At 38.1% G+C, this 10,269-nt stretch overlaps 1 pseudogene; it reads right to left on the bottom strand.

Moving 5' to 3' along the window:
- Positions 1-7,866: 7,866 nt before the first annotated feature.
- On the bottom strand, positions 7,867-9,562 carry LOC149203134 (uncharacterized; annotated as a pseudogene).
- Positions 9,563-10,269: the final 707 nt, after the last annotated feature.

The following is a 10,269-nucleotide window of genomic DNA, read 5'->3' on the forward strand; positions in this document are numbered from 1 at the left end:
TTGGGCAGTTTATTGGATGTACCAGCATGTATTTCAGCTGAGATTATGCTTTGAATTTTTTCCATCACCACTCCCCAGCTTTCACGGTACTCATTGAAAATAATATTGTTCTTCCACCTCCAGATCTCCCAAAAAACAATGGGTGGAATGGAGTGCCTGGTGCCATGCTACGAACTCCACCATTCAAGACAATCTAGAATATCAAAGAAGAGTGGGAGCTGTAACCCAAATGAGACATCCAAGTTATTCCAAATTTTTGTAACCTCGGGGTAGCTTATGAACAGATGCAGATTGTCCACTTCCGCTTTTCTACATAAAACTCAAAACCTAGGTCCAGACCAACGCCCTTTTTTGTAGATATTCCCAAGTCAAGTTTTTGTTCCTCCAAACTAACCAGAGAAAAAGAGATTTTTTGGTAGGAACATGGGAGCTCCAAAATTTAGAAAACCAACATACCTCAGCCTGGTTGGTTTCTAAACAGCATAGTCGATTGTATATATCCACCACCATTATATTGTCAACCTTCATCTTGCCGCACCATATGATCGAGTCTCTAGCCGAGTCTCTATGAATGCTATACCATTGGAGTTGCAGACAAATCAAATTCTAGCCCAGAGCTGTCTATCCCTGCAGACCCAGTGCTGTAGAGAGCTTCCAGATGGGGCAATTATGTTGCCAAGTCGAAATGACTTGATTCCATAAGTAAATGCCCACTACATTTAGACGGAAAACAAGAGGGACTAAGAGAGCATTGATATCCCCTAGTCCCCAGATATAGTCCCGTCCAATAGCGATGTGATGAACCGTGCCTTGTCTCCATGAAATCATAGGGAAAAATAGGCGATATATCTTCATAAAACTGTGCCACACCGCCGAACTGGAGTTGCAGCCGATGTGCCTCCTGCGCAACCAAACCTAAAAATCTACGTCTTTCAGATATTTATGTTTGATAATTTGACTTCAGATGCCATCACCAAAGATCCCGCGCCATAATGATTTGAGCAAGAAAGCATGTCCAAATATTTTTCAGTGCAAAATACCCCAACCGGCTTGCCGCTTCGGCATGGAGATATGGTCGAGTTTAGTGAGGTGGAATTTTTGCCGCTGCTGCATACCAGACCAGATAAAGTGAGCAATAATCTTGTTTAGTTTCTTGATGATGGATATTGGTAGATGGAATAAATGTGCGCAATACACACCCATATGGGTAATCACAGTGAGGATGATATTGGTAGATGGAATAAATGTGCCTAGTACACACCCATCTGGGTAATCACGGCCTGAGTGAGGATGAATCGGCCACCCACTGAAAGGCAACGGAATTCCTAACCCTATATTTTCCTATAAAATCTGTCAATAAGCCACTGCCAGTCTAGGACCCTCTAATTACAAGGCTTGATGAGGAAACCAAGATATTTAATCCCACCAGACATGTTCTCAGAAGCAATCCCAAATAGATTTAAGCTTGCTCAGCGATCACAAAGTTAGCCTTATCATACGTTTAAGCTCGCTCAGCTATCAAGAATTAGAAAATATATCAACTTACAAATATTTGGACATGAAAATACCTCGAAACCAGATCAGCTTGGCTGAGTGCAAAAGGTCTGGTAATATTTCTCTTTGTAACTCTGGTGTTTGAACCAAAACCATTGCTTATGGGAAATAATTCCATCATTTTCGCGTGACTAGATGCCTTAGAGAGTCCCGTAAAGCCCTTGGCCTCGTGATTAACATGAGCCAAATCACCTTGCTTCTCCTTTGAAAGTCCGATTGACGAAAGCACCTTTTGCATCATCTGTTGTTTTATCCGTGACAGATCTTGCACTATTGCATTCATCAAAATACATACAAAATCAGCAAAAACATTTTGCTAAAACAAGAACAGAAGACAAATTTAAGGAGAGACTGCATATTGCACCAGTCGGTTTGAAAATAAAGTTGCGAGACAAATTCAAGGCGTTTGGAAAATAAAGCATACATCTCGGCTTGGCTTGTTGTTTTCCAGGTTCGAATTCCAAACTAGTACTATAATTTAGGCTTGGTCTGTTTGATTCAAAGTCTTTCTAAACATGCACAAACTCGAAAGCTACAGATGCACTTGGAGACATAGCGGGCAAACTGAATTGTTCCTATAAATCACCAAAATTTCCGCTGTAGCCTACCTTTTCTCAAAGCTCTGATACTCCTGGAATTAATCAAGGAGTCGAATACATGTAGATTATTTTATTTTCTGCATCTAAGTAAACTCTTCCATAATGATATTTTCCTGGTGAGAGGTGATTTCGATCTGATAAAATCACTTGAGGAAAAGAAGGGTGGCATTTTCCATCTTGACACTAACTCACACCTCTTCCACAACATTATTAACTCGATGAACATGGTGGAAATCCCTATCCGCAATTGAATCCACAACTGGAACAACAACAAAGGAGGTAAACATCAAATTTCTTGTTTGTCTAATCTCTTTTTAATCTCTAAATCTTTTCTTGCTAAAGATATTTTCTTGGGAGCTTCTATTTTACCAAGCATGGGGTCAGTTTAATCACCCATTTTCCTTGAGCTTGACATCAAATAGGCCCCAATAACAGGCCATCTATATTTGAAGGATTATGGCTGTAGGATCCTTCCTCTGTGGATAAATCCAAGGAATGGTGGAAGGAAATGGAACTCCAAATCCATTCCCCAATGCCCATATTCTAGAAAACACTAAAATCCCTCAAGGCTCAAATCAAAAGATGGCCCCGAGGAAGAGTTTATGAATATTATCCAAGAAAAAAACTAATTAAAAGTCCAAATGGGATACATACAGTCACAACTTATCCTATCAGTCACAACTTATCCTATAGTGTTGATCTGAAGCCTTAGCTCAACAGAAAGGATCTATCTTGGTGCAATAATAAGAAAGAAGGAAACATGAAAAACAACTCTAGAAACATAAATCATAAATCAATTTGTTAAAAGAGGGAGAGAAAATTACTAGATTCTTCCACATATTTATGCTCTAGCATCACCACCACAACCAAATATTTTCCCTTCTAGAAAACTCTAGAAAAAAACTCACATATGCAAGGACCTGTAAGGGGAGCTCAGGAATTTCTACAGTAATCTCTTGAAAGAACCCTCGACCAATAGGCTAACTTCCATTAGAAAAATAGTTCCCACATACATTGTCTAGTTTCCCATGATCATAATGTTGCCGTCATGATAGAAATCACCCTTAAAGATCTGGAAGAGGTGGTCATGAGTATTCCTTAAAGTAAAGCCCCCGAGCCTAATGGCTTTACCACAAACTTCTTTCAAGTCTGTTGGCCATTCCTAGGCCTATAAATTTTAGAGCTGCCAAAGAATTCAGAAAGATGAGATTTTCCCTTCCTACTCTCAATGCAACCTTCCTCACTCTTATCCACAAGTCACATAACTATGTAGCTTATGGCCTGTATCCCTTTGTAATGTCCTTTATTAAACTATTTCAAAAATAATAGCCAACCATCTAAAATCCCCTCTACCCTCACTCATTTCAAGGAGCAATAAGGTTATGTAGAAGGGTGCCAAATCCTAGATGGCATCATTGTTGCGCATAAGCTCATCCACTCCTTGAAAATACTCAAGAAAGTGAGCATGGTTATTAATCTTGACTTCTCTAAAGCATTTGATAAACTAAGCTACTCGTACCTTTATCACACCCTCAAAGCTTTCAACTTCTCTCAAGACTAAACTGATTGGATTTGTTTTCTCTTCTCCTCACCTTTCTTCTTCATTCTCCTCAATTCTCCTCAATGGTTCTCCCACCAAAACCTTCAACTCTTCAAGGGGCATTAGGAAAGGATACCCCCTATTTCCCTTCCTATTTGTCCTTGTAGTTGAATGTCTTGGTAGAGTGCTTCAAGCTAGTAGAAGGAAAGGCTTATTATCCTATATTCACCTCAGTAATTCCATGAATCCCCCACTCACCAACAATTTATTAAAGACGCAGTGTTAATGGGTCAGCCTTCATTCAAAGAATCTAAATCTTTCAAGCAGAGTTTGGATGAGATTTTATGGGCATCTAGAACTTCCACTAACCCCTCCAAATTGCAAATTTTCTTCTTCAATATCCATTTAGGAATCCAATCCCATCTGGACAGAATGGTCATCTTCCAATGATCTTCCCTTCCCATCATCTACCTTAGTGCCCCTCTCACTGGCAAATCCTTAAAACAATTCATTGGTAATATCTTCTTGATAAAATATCCAATAAGCTCAATAATTGGACCTTCTGAGATTTAAACATCATTGGGAACTTCACGCTCCTCAAGTTTGTTCTCCAAGCTTTACCCATTTATAGAATCTCAATCTTGGTGGCCTTAAAAGGAGCACTTAGAACCATTCAAAATATCTACAAATCTTTCTTTTGGAGGGGGCGATGGGATCGGCGTATGAGTAGATAACGCAAGTGGGCCCTTGTGGCCTGGGACAAACTCTTCCTTCCCAAATCTTGGGGAAGCCTTATGTTTGAGACTTCGAAACTTTCAGTAAGGATGTTATGGGTGCCAAATTGTGGTGGTGTTGGATTCAAAAGGGCCAATATCTCTGGAAAATTTTATGGCATGAAAAATGCATACCTCACCACTCTCTAATCCAAAAACTAAAGTTGGATCATTCAATGTCAGGATCTTCTATATGGACTCTTGCTGAAAATAACAAATCTCTCATACAAACCCATAGCTTTTGGGAAATATGCACGCACTTGTGGCAGGACTCATGAAAACAAATGCCTAAATTGGACCAACAAGAGCATCTCAATGATCTAAAAATATTCTTGGTAGGCAATGGTTACATGCAAGTAAATCAGCATTGTTGGCCTCAACACAAAAGATCTTCATGGTGTGCTCAGGAAACAATATATGACTGGCCTTCGAGAATTCCCTTATGGTTATGGCAAACACTACAATGTCATCTTGAGCAATGCCTTATCCTAGTCGCAGATGGCATTGACACACTATGTTGGGGTTATCAATCAACAGGCATATTCACTATGATGGAAGCGTACTCCTTGGCCACTAATACCATCTACGCCCCCAATGCTAACATGTGGCCCAATATTTCTCACTTCCTATGGCTATTGGCTTGGAAGAGAGCCCTGACTTGGGATAAAATCATCAAAAGGGACTATGAAGGATCCTCTATTTTCTATATGTGTAGAGCTGGTCTCGAAAGTGTTGAGCATTTGTTCATTTGTGGATCAAGTTTGGACAAAATTATATTCCTACTTAAGGAAGTAGGAAGATAGACACAACTCACTCTTGGAAACAATCTCAGCTTGGAAGCCCTTCCCTTTCAAAAGCGAAATCCTTAATAAAGCATGGTCTCTCTTCCCTTGATTCATATTTTGGTTGATTTGGAAAGAAAGAAATAGCCAAATTTTCAAGTAAAGTCCATCCTCTTCTGATTCTGTTTGGTATAAAGTATCGTTTAGTGTAATAGAGACCACCCTCCTCTCCTCGCGGACTGCCAACAACTAGTAGATCTCTCCATCTAAAGCACCATTTTATTCTACCTTTTAATTTTTCAACCAACATCCACCCACCCAACCTCTCTCTCTCTCCTCATCCCCCATCCCCCCTTACTTGGTCCCCCTTTCTTCTCGACTTTATCAAATACAAATTCGACAGTGCATCCAAAGTCAACCCAGGACAAACAAGTTATGGAGGCATCCTTAGGGATGACAACAACAATCTATTATTTGTGGTTGTTGGCATTTTAGGCCACCCCACCAATAATGTAGTTGAATTCTATGCATAGGAAGTGGGATTGTAAATTGCCAACCAGCAGGGTTTCAATAGGCTCATGGTGGAAGGAGACTCTATGTTAGTCATCTCCACCATCAAGAAAATTTTATCGAACACTTCTATTGACAAGCTACCCAAACATTTGTGCCTGGAGAATTTCCTTCACAACAAAGCCATTCTTCTAGCTTCCAATAGCTCTGTCATCCTCCATGTTTTTCTCTCTAATAATAAACATGCTAAGAATTTACCCAACTTAGCATGCTCATAAAACAAGCTTCAGCTTCTAGACCCAAGTCAACCATCTCCTCCTCCCCATCAATCTCCCCATGCAACTCCATGGTTCTTTCATACCTCTCCACCTAGGCTCCTTCAGATACTTCTGACCCCCCCATTGGGTTCCTCGCCTTAAGACCTTACAACATCCATCAGTGTGTCTACTACAATATGATTGGCATTGGTTTCTTTGTGTCTTACAACAGTTCCATCATTTTTTAATGAAGTCTCTTTTAGCACTTATATACTTTCAGCAGGGTTACAACAACCTAGTTACTCAATTGTTTTTTTGTTATACTTTATGTTCTAATGACTTTGGTCATACTCTTATCTATTACAATATGTACGTAATTTCTTAGAGTTGTAGCCTCTTGGATTTGTAGTCTACATTTTGGTTTCTGGTCTAATTTCTCTAATAATAAATCGTAGTAAAAATAATTTTAACCATGTTATATATTTTTTTATTTTCAAAAATAGATCGATAGATTCGTTTATAATAACTTTATTTTATTTAAAAATGTATACTTGGATTTCGTTAATATTGCATAATTATAAAAGAATTGAAAAGAACCATTCTTCTTCTTGAGGGAGTGCAGCGGTCCTAGCTAGCTCATATCCGTGCCTTTCTCCACTACTTGCTAAGGATTACTCGTCCTTATTGGGTGAGCAATCCTCCTTCAATGTCTCTAGTTTCACCCGTGCCGTACTCTACTGATTTGATTTATATTCAGAAGGGGTTGGGCAGCACTCCATCCCATCTACGAGGATGAAGGCAGTGAAATCAAGTTAAGGGTAATCATAGCGTGGCAACTGCCCTGTTGCTATTTAGACTCTGCTACTTAATGGTACATAATTATAAACCAAAATATAAAATATATACTTACATTTCTTGAATTTTACATAATTGAAAAGGGAAGTGAACTTAAAAATTAATGTTGCATAATAAACAAAATTAAAATGCGGGTAGAGTTGTAGTTGATGACAACTTTACCTTATTAAAGAATTCACCACATCAATCTATATTACATGACAAATTTCGTTAGATTCCCATGGAAATTATAATTTATAAGAGTCAGGTACGTGAAATTTATTTCTATGCATAACAATGTTATTATGTTGCAACTTATAATATGGAATTTGATATTATTTTATTTATATACGAAGCTCATAAACGTAGCATGGAGTTTTGTCCACGATAACTCTATTTTATTGAAAAATAAATACTTAAGGAAATACTTGGATTACATAATTATAAAGGAATTGAAAAAGTAGGTGGGCTTATATGTTAATGTTGCATAATTCTAAACCAAATAAAAATGTGAGTGCAGTTGTACTAGATGACAACTTTACCTTATTAAAAATCACCAAATCAATCTATATTACTTAACAAATTTCGTTACCGAGATTCCCATGAAATTTATATAGTTAGAAAATAACTAAATACTCGTGGACTTGTAAACATATTGCCAACGTACATGATGTACATTACCAACTTTCTACTCTTCACGTCACATATAAGATCCCTCAAGAGATACACTTCTCTTTTTTTTTCTGATAAAATTATGAATAATCTCTTTTCATTTTGATAAAATTATGAATAATCTCTTTACAATAAATGAAAGAATAAAGAAATTGCTCAGCAGCTCCAGGCTACAACCCGAACGATGTGAGAATGGAGGCGGTGCTTGCTTCTGCTCACGGTGGTACTCGAGAGAAGACGCGTTCGTTCGCTCAATTTAGTGTGGATGAAAACGATTTGGTTAAAAGATTAGAAAATGCCGCGTGATGCCATTAAGGGTCCATACCATCCACCGACATCTGAAGATCATTGTGATGAGCAAACCAACGAGAAGATGATCTGGTTGTCTGAATCTTTCCTGGCTTTCCAAGGCAATGTCGCCGGTTTCATCGTGGTGTAAGGAGACACTCTGTTAATTCTGTACCAATTTTTTTTTATCCTTTTAATACTCATGATTTGCCTACTCAGTCATCTAAATTTACACTAAATATAATTATCGTAATTGATTTAAATGCTGGATTTGCTATTCAATCTTCTGAATATACATACTTTTTAAAAATGATATAAAGTTTATTTACCTTTCCTTTCGCTTTTGGAGGAAGTGTTGCACAGATAATTTCGGGACAATTTCCAGGCCTGCGCGCGAAAAAAGTTGAAAACAATGTAAAAACACAATTTTCAATCTTGAAAACCTTTTTATACTTTTTACAAGTTGAAAACAATGTAAAAACACAATTTTCAATCTTGAAAACCTTTTTATACTTTTTACATTCTGTAGAATAGTATGAAATTATGAACCACATTTGTCAATATAAAATATTTTACGATCCATGAAAACAATGCAAAAACACAATTTTCAATCTTGAAAACCTTTTTATACTTTTTACATTCGGTAGAATAGTATGAAGTTATGAACCACATTTGTCAATATAAAATATTTTACGATCCACGTCTTACCTACGGGAAGTTTTTCATGCTGATCTTCATTGTCAGCGTTCGATGCAGGCTTATGATGCAGCGGTTTCAATATTTGTTGGATTTTGCTGATATTAATCTGAGGTCTTTTTGTCTTCCTTGAACTTATAGAGCCGACAAACCTAATAATGGCTTCTGTCTGTCACGAAAATGACGAAATAAGCCTGCGAATAAATTAAAGAACGCGAAGAGGATTAAGGATGCAAATGTTTCGTCAAAAATATATACGAAATTTGTTGTGAAAGTATAAAATTTGTTGCTGAGATCAATATAATACTTTCTCAGCCGGCACATTGTAAAATTTCACCATTCCACTACAAAAACTAACAAATTGACCTGTGGACTGCTGCGCGGGGATTTTAGCTGGAACTGATCTGCTTCAAATAGTGCGCAAAACACAAAGTTAACCTTATCATACATTTAAGCTCGCTCAGCTATCAAGAATTAGTAAATATATCAAATTACAAATTTCTGGAGATGAAAATACCTCGAAACCAGATCAGTTTCGCTGATTGCAAAGGGCATAATAATGTTTCTTTCTGCAACTCTACTGTTTGAACTGAAACCGGTGCATACGGGAAATAATTCCATCAATTCCGCGTGACTAGATGCCTCAGAGCGTCCACTAAGTCCCTTGGCCCAATGATTGACATGAGCCAAATCGCCTTGCTTGTCATCTGAAAGCTTGATTGACGAAAGCACCTTTTGCATCATCTGCGGTTTTATCCGTTACAGATCTTGCACTGTTACATTCATCAAAATAAATACGAAGTCAGCCAAAACATTCTGCTAAAACAAGAATAGAAGACAAATTTAAGGAAAGACTGCATATTGCACCAGTCGATCTGAAAATAAAGTTGCGAGACAAATTCAAGGCGTTTGGAAAAGAAAGCATACATCTCGGATTGGCTTGCTGTTTTCCAGGGACGAATTGCAAACTAGTACTGCAATTTACGCATGGTCCACTTAATTCAGAGTCGTTCGGAACGCGTAGAAACCCGAAAGCTACAAATGCACTTGGCGACATAGCGGGCAAACTGAATTTTTCCTATAAATCACCAAAATTTCCGCTGCAACTTAAGTTTCTCAAAGCTCTGATACTCCTGAATCAATCAAAGCACCGAATACATGTTGCCAATAAATAATTGGCAGGCAGGGGTGGTGATAAAGGAAAGGTGAGTAGATTGCAAGATATAGGTGTATATTTCGCAAGTGCTCATCACCATTAGCGAGCTAAACAGAAGGGTATTTACTACCCCTAAAGCAAAAGCTACGTTCATGTTGTGGAGTCTGGTTAAATAAAGCCACAGACATTCCGAAATCTGAAACGTTTTCGTCACGCAATAGTAAAGTCTAACTATATAAGCTAGACGAACGGGTTTCAGTGGTGTGCTAAATGTGCCTGTCAATATGGCGGGGTTATCGCTTGCTATTGACTTTAATGGAAACAAAGGCATGAACTCGTTGTGACGGGAAATGAATTGTAGCGCACTGGCGATGATTGGAAAGGAAGTGTCACGCCCCTACACCTGCGGTACTTCCAACTGCTTATAGCGAGGTGCGGCACCACCGAACGCTTTCTTTACACCAATACTAACATTCATGGACTACGCCTACTTCCACTTCAAAATTACTTAGTTTGTGTTTTGCAACCAAGTAAACATGCAATTATCCTTTATACTTAATGAAGCTCATACTCATTCATTATCCATAGCAATTATAACAAGAACATCA

The sequence above is a fragment of the Pinus tabuliformis genome, chromosome 2_1, assembly GCF_031772625.1.
Source record: "Pinus tabuliformis cultivar Carrire ecotype Pingquan chromosome 2_1, CPIR1, whole genome shotgun sequence".
Classification (NCBI taxonomy): domain Eukaryota; kingdom Viridiplantae; phylum Streptophyta; class Pinopsida; order Pinales; family Pinaceae; genus Pinus; species Pinus tabuliformis.